Raw genomic sequence first — 7965 nt, 5'->3', positions numbered from 1 at the left:
GAGGCGGAGGAATTGGGAATACAGGATGGCATTTTTGCAAGAGGTAGGGTGCGAAGAGGTGTAATCCAGGTAGCTGTGGGAGTCGGTGGGTTTGTATAAAATATCAGTGTCAAGTCGGTCGTCACTGATGGAGATGGAGACGTCCAGGAAGGGGAGGGAGGTGTCAGAGATGGTCCAGGTAAATTTAAGGTCAGGGTGGAATGTGTTGGTGAAGTTGATGAATTGCTCAACCTCCTCGCAGGAGTACGAGGTGGCGCCAATGCAGTCATCAATGTAGCGGAGGAAGAGGTGGGGAGTGGTGCCGGTGTAATTACGAAAGATCAACTGCTCTACGTAGCCAACAAAGAGACAGGCATAGCTGGGGCCCATACGTGTGCCCATGGCTACCCCTTTGGTCTGGAGGAAATGGGAGGATTCAAAGGAGAAATTGTTAAGGGTGAGGACCAGTTCGGCCAAACAAATGAGAGTGTCGGTGGAGGGGGACTGTTGGGAACGTCTGGAGAGGAAAAAACGGAGAGCTTGGAGGCCCTGGTCATGGCGGATGGAGGTGTAGAGGGATTGGATATCCATGGTGAAGATGAGGCGTTGGGGGCCGGGGAAACGGAAGTCTTGGAGGAGGTGGAGGGCATGGGTGGTGTATCGAACGTAAGTGGGGAGTTCCTGGACTAGGGGGGATAGGACAGTGTTGAGGTAGGTAGAGATGAGTTCAGTGGGGCAGGAGCATGCTGAGACAATGGGTCGGCCAGGGTGGTCAGGCTTGTGGATCTTGGGAAGGAGGTAGAACCGGGCAGTGCGGGGTTCCCGGACTATGAGGTTGGAAGCTGTGGGTGGGAGATCTCCTGAGGTGATGAGGTTCTGTATGGTCTGGGAGATGATGGTTTGGTGATGGGGGGTGGGGTCATGGTCAAGGGGGCGGTAGGAAGAGGTGTCCTCGAGTTGGCGTTTGGCTTCAGCGATGTAGAGGTCATTGCGCCAGACTACCACTGCGCCCCCTTTGTCCGCTGGCTTGATGGTGAGGTCAGGATTGGAGCAGATGGATTGGAGGGCTGCGCGTTGTGAGGGTGAGAGATTGGAGTGGGGAAGGGGGGTCGACAGGTTGAGGTGGTTAATGTCCCGGCGGCAGTTGGAAATGAAGAGGTCGAGGGCAGGTAATAGGCCAGCACGGGGTGTCCAGGTGGATGCAGTGTTTTGGAGGTGGGCGAAGGGGTCCTCGGAAGATGGGCGGGAATCCTGATTGTGAAAGTAAGCTCGGAGGCGGAGGCGACGGAAGAATTGTTTGATGTCACGGCGTGTATTAAATTCATTGATGCGTAGACGGAGGGGGACGAAGGTGAGTCCTTTGCTGAGGACTGATCGTTCATCCTCAGTGAGGGGGAGGTCTGGAGGGATGGAGAAAACTCGACAGGGCTGGGAGCTGGGAGCTGGTGTGGGTGTAGAGCTGGGAGTGGGGTCGGAGCCAGTACCTGGAGTGGGTGTGATGGTGGGGGGAATGGGGGTAGAGTCATGAGCTGGGGTAGTGTTCCCCTCGGGGTTCTGGGGGTGGGGATAGTGACAGTCGGGTCTGTGGGGGGCATGTCAGCAGAATGCAGGTGAGTGGCGCTGGTGGGGTCGGAAGTGGTGGCAGACACGGCAGTAGGGATGGCGGAAGTCACTGAGCATGTGGCAATGGCGATGATGTGAGGGCCGGAAATGGCTGTGGGAGTGGCCATGATGGGGGCAGAAGTGACATCATCAATCAGCGTGGGGGTGGTAGCTGCATCAGCCGCATGGCTAATGGTGTTTCCGAGGCCAGGGGAATCTTCTGGAATGTTCGAGGAGCACTGGTTATGGAGGTGGGTGGATAAAAGTTTGTTGTACTTACAGTTTTTGATGTTTGAGATGGAATTGAAATACTGTTTGTTGAGAGTATGGATTCTCCTGAGGATGTAGTACAGAGTGGGTCCTTTGCAATTCTGAGAGAGTGTGGCCCTCAGCTGAGGCAGGGCTGACTGTAGAGAGGTTAGGTGCCGGCGCATTGCTGCAAGCGTGGAGCGGAGGATCTTGAAGGAGAACTGTTGCTGGTGTTTTTGAATCTGTAGTCTGTACTGTTTGTCCTGTTCGGGTCCGAACTCTGCTGGTTTAAAGGTGGTCCGGAGTCCGCGTGGGATGAGTTGGTTACGGAGGCAGGCACTGAGGAAGCAAATGTGGCTGTAGTAGCGGGTTTGTTTCAGGACATGGTTGAAGAGCTTCAGGGCAGAGGAAATGACCTGGGAGTTGCAGTGGGAGAGAGACTCCCTGACATTCTTGTAGAGAGAGGAGGAAAACTTCTTCAAGGCAGGCATCCTTGCAAGAGGATTCGCAGTAGGGTTAAAATCAACGAGGTAAAAACAATGACTGCAGATGCTGAAAACCAGATTCTGGATCAGTGGTGCTGGAAGAGCACAGCAATTCAGGCAGCATCCGAGGAGCTTCGAAATCAACGTTTCGGGCAAAAGCCCTTCATCAGGAATAAAGGCAGAGAGCCTGAAGCGTGGAGAGATAAGTTAGAGGAGGGTGGGGGTGGGGATAGAGTAGCATAGAGTACAATAGGTCAGTGGGGGAGGAGATGAAGGTGATAGGTCAGGGAGGAGAGGGTGGAGTGGATAGGTGGAAAAGGAGCTGGGCAGGTCGGACAAGTCCGGACAAGTCAAGGAGACAGTTTTGCTGGAGGTTAGAAACTAGGATGAGGTGGGGGAAGGGGAAATGAGGAAGCTGTTGAAATCCACATATGCTCCCTAGTCTTGAAATCCCCTATCCCTAGGGAAAAGATACCTACCATTAATTGTATCTATACCCCTCATGATTTTATAAACCTCTATAAGGTCACCTCTCAACTTCCTACGCTCCAGTGAAAAATGTCCCAGCCGATCTAGTCTTTTTTTATAACTCAAACCGTCCATGCTTGGCAACATCCTGGTAAATCTCTTCTGAACTCGTTCTAGTTTAATTATATCCTTTCTATGGGAGAGCGACAAGAACTGCAAGCAGTTCTCCAAGTGTGGCCTTACCAATGTCTTGTACAGCTACAAAAAGACATGCCAACTCCCTTACTCAAGGGTCTGATCTAATCAAGCAAGCATGCTGAAAGCCTTCTTCACCACCCTGTCTACTTGTTACTCCACTTTCAAGGAGCAATGAACCTTTATCCTTAGATCGCTGAAAATTGCAGCAAGTAGAGCATTTGAGTTACAGGGTATTCTCATCAGTCCGATGAGCTCGGGAACACCACTTGAGTGAAGGCAATTGCATGGCTTCACTGAGGACGTATCCGACACTAGGTCAGCCCACAGCAAAACCTCAAAACAAAGCCAAGCCTCGATGATACAGTTAACATTTTCTTCAGGATCTGCGCTGGCAAACCATTGTACTTGCTGTCAGTATGTAGACTCGAGACAGCAAAAGCATCCCACGAGACCAAAATTGAGTAAGAGAATACATAGGCCGATATCCAGGAGAATGCACATCCTGGAAAGCTCAGATCTGATGAAGGAGCGTCGCTCCGAAAGCTAGTGTGCTTCCAATTAAACCTGTTGGACTATAACCTGGTGTTGTGTGATTTTTAACTTTGTACACCCCAGTCCAGCACCGGCATCTCCAAATCATACATATGGTTTGGAATAATTAAATTGCTTAGCATCATAGAAATCAGAACCAATCAAAGTAAAGGTATGGTTAAATGGTCATTCAGTTCTAGTGGCAGTCGGTGCAGGCATGGCCATTTCAGTGCATGCAGAACCAATCTTTAACAAAATTCACTCTGGACTCCAACCCTTAAGTTTGTTCCTGGCTAGAACAAGAACCTATTCCGGGGAACCGTCACTGATTAAGGATATTATCTCAATATTTTTCGATTAGAAAATGGCTGTCAGAGTGAAGCCCGAATTAAATACTCGGATGTTTTTCGAGAAGGTCCAGATGGCTATCAAAGGAGCCATGGCCACCTTGCATGTTGGCCAGGAAGTAATTCCACGAATCAGCAAGGCCCACCAAGTGCCATTTGCCTTTAGTAGAAGCAGAGATCAGAAGGCTGGAAAGTGAAGGAATCATCAAACTGGTCCAGTTTGTGGAATGGGCAATACTGGTCATGCCAAATCTGAAGTTCAATGGGCCAGTTCACCTTTATGGGGATTTTAAATAAATGGTAGATCACTTTACACAGCTGGATAAATACCCTATCCGTCACATCACAAAGCTGGCAGGGGGGCTGTCCTGCACGAAGCTGGACATGAGCCATTAGTATTTACAATTGCGGTGAGATGAGGATTCCCAAAAATATGCTATACTTAATATCCTAAGGGTTTGTACCAATACATGAGACTGCCACTTGGGGGATCGTCAGCCTGCAACCTTTTCCAGTGGACCATGGAGAACATTTTACAAGGTCTATACCACATTGCCATTTATCTAAATGATGTGCTAATAACAAGGAAGACCAAAAAGGAGCACTTAGAGAACTTGGACATAATCCTTAGAAATTTATCTCAGGTAAGTGTATGCCTTAGAAGGAAACAATGTGTGTTCCAGACACCCCAAGAGCCTTACTTGGGCTACAGAGTCGATAAGACTGAGTTACACCTGTCAGAAGATTAAAGGAGGACAATCAAAGGTGCCAGACTCCTATGTCTGTACTGGAGCTTAAGTCTTTCCTTGTATTGGTGAATTATTACAGAAGGCTCCATCCTGGCACCTTTGCATCAGAGCTGAAAATGTGTTATTTGCGGAACGTTTCAGAGAACACCTCTGGGACACCCGGACCAACCAACCCAACCACCCTGTGGCTAGCCTGCTGGACACACTTTCCTCATTCCTGAAGAAGGGCTTATGCCCAAAACGTCGATTCTCCTGCTCCTTGGATGCTGCCTGACCTGCTGCGCTTTTCCAGCAACACATTTTCACCTTTGCATCAGGTCTTAAAAAAAAGGGTCAGCGTTGGAACTGGTTGCATTGCTAAACCATAGCTTTCAGGGAAGTGACAAAACAGCTATCATCCTCTAATGTATTGGTACACTGGGATCCCATGCAAGATCTGGTATTGATAATGCAATGCCTACCTCTTAGGCACCGGAGCAGTACTACCTCATAGGTAGCCCCATGGAGAGGAACACCCAATAGCGCATGCATCCAGGACTTTGGTTAATGCAGAGCGCAAATATGCCCAAATAGGGAAGGATTGGCAGTCATATTTGGAGTTAGAAAGTTCCACTTACATTTGTATGGACATAAATTTGTAACAATAACAGACCACAAACCCCTGTGGGTGTACTTGAAGAAAACAAGGCAGTGCCACCCATACCTTCAGGCCATTTTGATGGTGGGCTTTAATTCTAAGTTCATATAATTAAGAGTTGGAATACCAAATGGGTAGCCAAATAGCAAATGCAGATGCATTGAGTCACCTCCTGGTAGATACACCATCGGTGGTAGCACCGCTGGAAGAGTCCATATTATAGAATCCCTACAATGTGGAAGCAGGCTGTTCAGCCCATCAAGTCCATGCTAACCCTCCGAAGAGATTCCCACTCAGAGCCTGTAGCCTCCCATTTCGCAATGGCGAATCCACCTAACCTGTACATCTTTAGACTGTGGCAGGAAACCAGAGCACCCAGAGGACACCCACGCAGTGAGAATGTGCAAACTCCACACATTCAGTCACCTAAGGGTGGAATTGAACCTGAATCCCTGGCACTGCGAGGCAGCAGTACTCACCACTGAGCCACTGTGCCACCTGTTTTTTTAACACTTATATATTGTTGGATTTTATGATCTTTTTTGCAGCATTTAAGCTAATTACACAGACCAGAATAGAGAATACCTGTATGCAATTAATAAGCTAAAATACAGAAAGAAGTCTGAATTTGGATCAGAAATAAACCTTTTTGAGGATTTTGTAAATACACCTGGGGAACAGCTTTGATTCCTTTTCCTGGCTTAACTTGATCAGTTGAGGAAATTGATTAGGGAAGCAAGCCTTTCACCTTTTTCTTAATCTATGCATTGATTTGCACTTTTGTTCAATGTAGCTTTATTACTTCTTCACAAAGTATGTTGAGATTTAGAAAAGGAATTATTTTCTTCCACTTTAGTGTACAAATTCAAGTCACTGCCTGTCCGTATCCAAAACATCAAAAGGTGTTGCTTAAGAATACTTAAGGGGCAATTTTTTTCACAAAGAGGACGGTGTGTGTATGGAATGAGCTGCCAGAGGAAGTAATGGAGGCTGGTACAATTACAGCAATCAAAAAGCATCTGGATGGGCATATGAACAGGAAGGGCTTTAGAGGGATATGGGTCAAGTGCTGGCAAATGGGACAAGATAAATTTAAGTCGTCTGGTCAGTATGGATGAATTAGACCGAAGGGTTTGTTTCCAAGCTGAACATCCCGATAACTTGAATAAATGGTCACCTGTCAATTCAGAAGAGTCTGACTATATGATTCAGGTATCCATAATAATGCTGGCAAATGTCACAGTATGAGATCCAAATTGATGTCCTGAGTTGTGGCTGTGTTTCGCTTTAGCATGCTTTGTCAAAGAATTAAATCTGACTGATTACTTTTCTATTTATTTCTGCCAATGCCACTGAAAATATAAAGGCTCGTTCATCTCAAAAACTGGCATATACCATCAACTTACCTTTCTTTTTCATAATCGTGTTTCTTGCTAATGGTGGTCTTGGCTTGCCCTCATTACTGCAAAATCTGCTCAAATTGGTTGTCTGATCTAGACTCTTTCTGTTTTCCAAGTCTTTGTTGGGAGGAGAATTTGCCTTCTCTCACTATGCCCTTTCGGTTTTCCTTCTCTTCACTGCTTATTTGTTGTCTAAATTCGGTGTGGTGAATTCTCAGACATTTGAGCATTCAGCAGTCTTCCACTAGTAAAATGAATCACACGGGCATGACTTACAGGCAACAGGAATCTTTTGGTCATATTCTGGACATACTTCCATTGCCACTTTCAACACTTTCTTGGCCTTATTTGCAGCCAAAATGATTTGAAAACTTCTGGACACACTTCCGGTCACAGCTGACAATATCAGACTTGGTGCTGAAAGATCTGGTTCTGGCGAAACCAAAACAGCTGATGATGATCGGGGAAGCCAAAATGCCATCACAACCAGAAATGAAACCTTTTTAGACCCAGACAGGCCAGATCACAGTAGAGGATGGCATATAATCATGGGGAGCAAGAGTGATTGTCCTGAACAAAGAGTATCCAAAATGAAGATGCTGGCATGAAATTATGCCTGGTGGTCAGGATTGGATGCTGATATAGCCATGTTAGTGGAACAGTGCACAGAGCAGCAAGTAAGGCAAAAATTACCACCAGCAACTCCCCCGCATTTGTGGCAATGGCCAAGTAAACCCTGGACTTTGTTACACATCGACTATATAGGTCCTTTCATGGGCTCTATGTTTTTAGTCATTGTGGACGCCCAGTCAAAGTGGTTGGAGGTGCATAGAGTTAATTCTTCAAACAGGGGGATGATGCCATCTTTTGCAATACATGGCAATACATCGACTCCTGGAAGTGTTGGTCACAGATAATGGGCTGTCGTTTACTCGCAGGGAATTTGAGACTTACCTACAGTCAAATGATATTTGTCACGTAAGGAAAGCTCCATACTATCCATCATTCAATGGTCTGGCAGAAACAGTAGTCCAAACTTTGAAGGCAAGCCTGAAGAAACAACCTACAACTTCACTACATACCAAACTTACCCTGTTCCTATTTGATTAGAGGACCACTTCTCATGCTATCACAGGAATAGCTCCAGCAGAGTTGTTAATGGGGAGAAGATTCTATGCCAGATTAAATCTGATCTTCCTGGACCTTGCGGGGGGGGGGGATCTAAGGTGAAATGGCATCAGGAACGCCAATGCCGGACACAAGACTCTGCCAATTGAGAGAGACAGTTTATTTCGGAGGATGAAGCTTGGTGCAGGAACG

General features: G+C 47.0%; 1 pseudogene; it reads right to left on the bottom strand.

Annotated features, from left to right (window-relative positions):
* Positions 1–6553: 6553 nt before the first annotated feature.
* Positions 6554–7126, bottom strand: LOC148149368 (UPF0547 protein C16orf87 homolog pseudogene; annotated as a pseudogene).
* Between the last annotated feature and the right edge of the window lie 839 nt (positions 7127–7965).

Source organism: Chiloscyllium plagiosum, unplaced genomic scaffold (assembly GCF_037043375.1).
Source record: "Chiloscyllium plagiosum isolate Xiang-an unplaced genomic scaffold, Cpla_swu_hap1 HiC_scaffold_8, whole genome shotgun sequence".
NCBI lineage: Eukaryota > Metazoa > Chordata > Chondrichthyes > Orectolobiformes > Hemiscylliidae > Chiloscyllium > Chiloscyllium plagiosum.
This window is presented reverse-complemented; position numbering and strand designations above follow the sequence as displayed.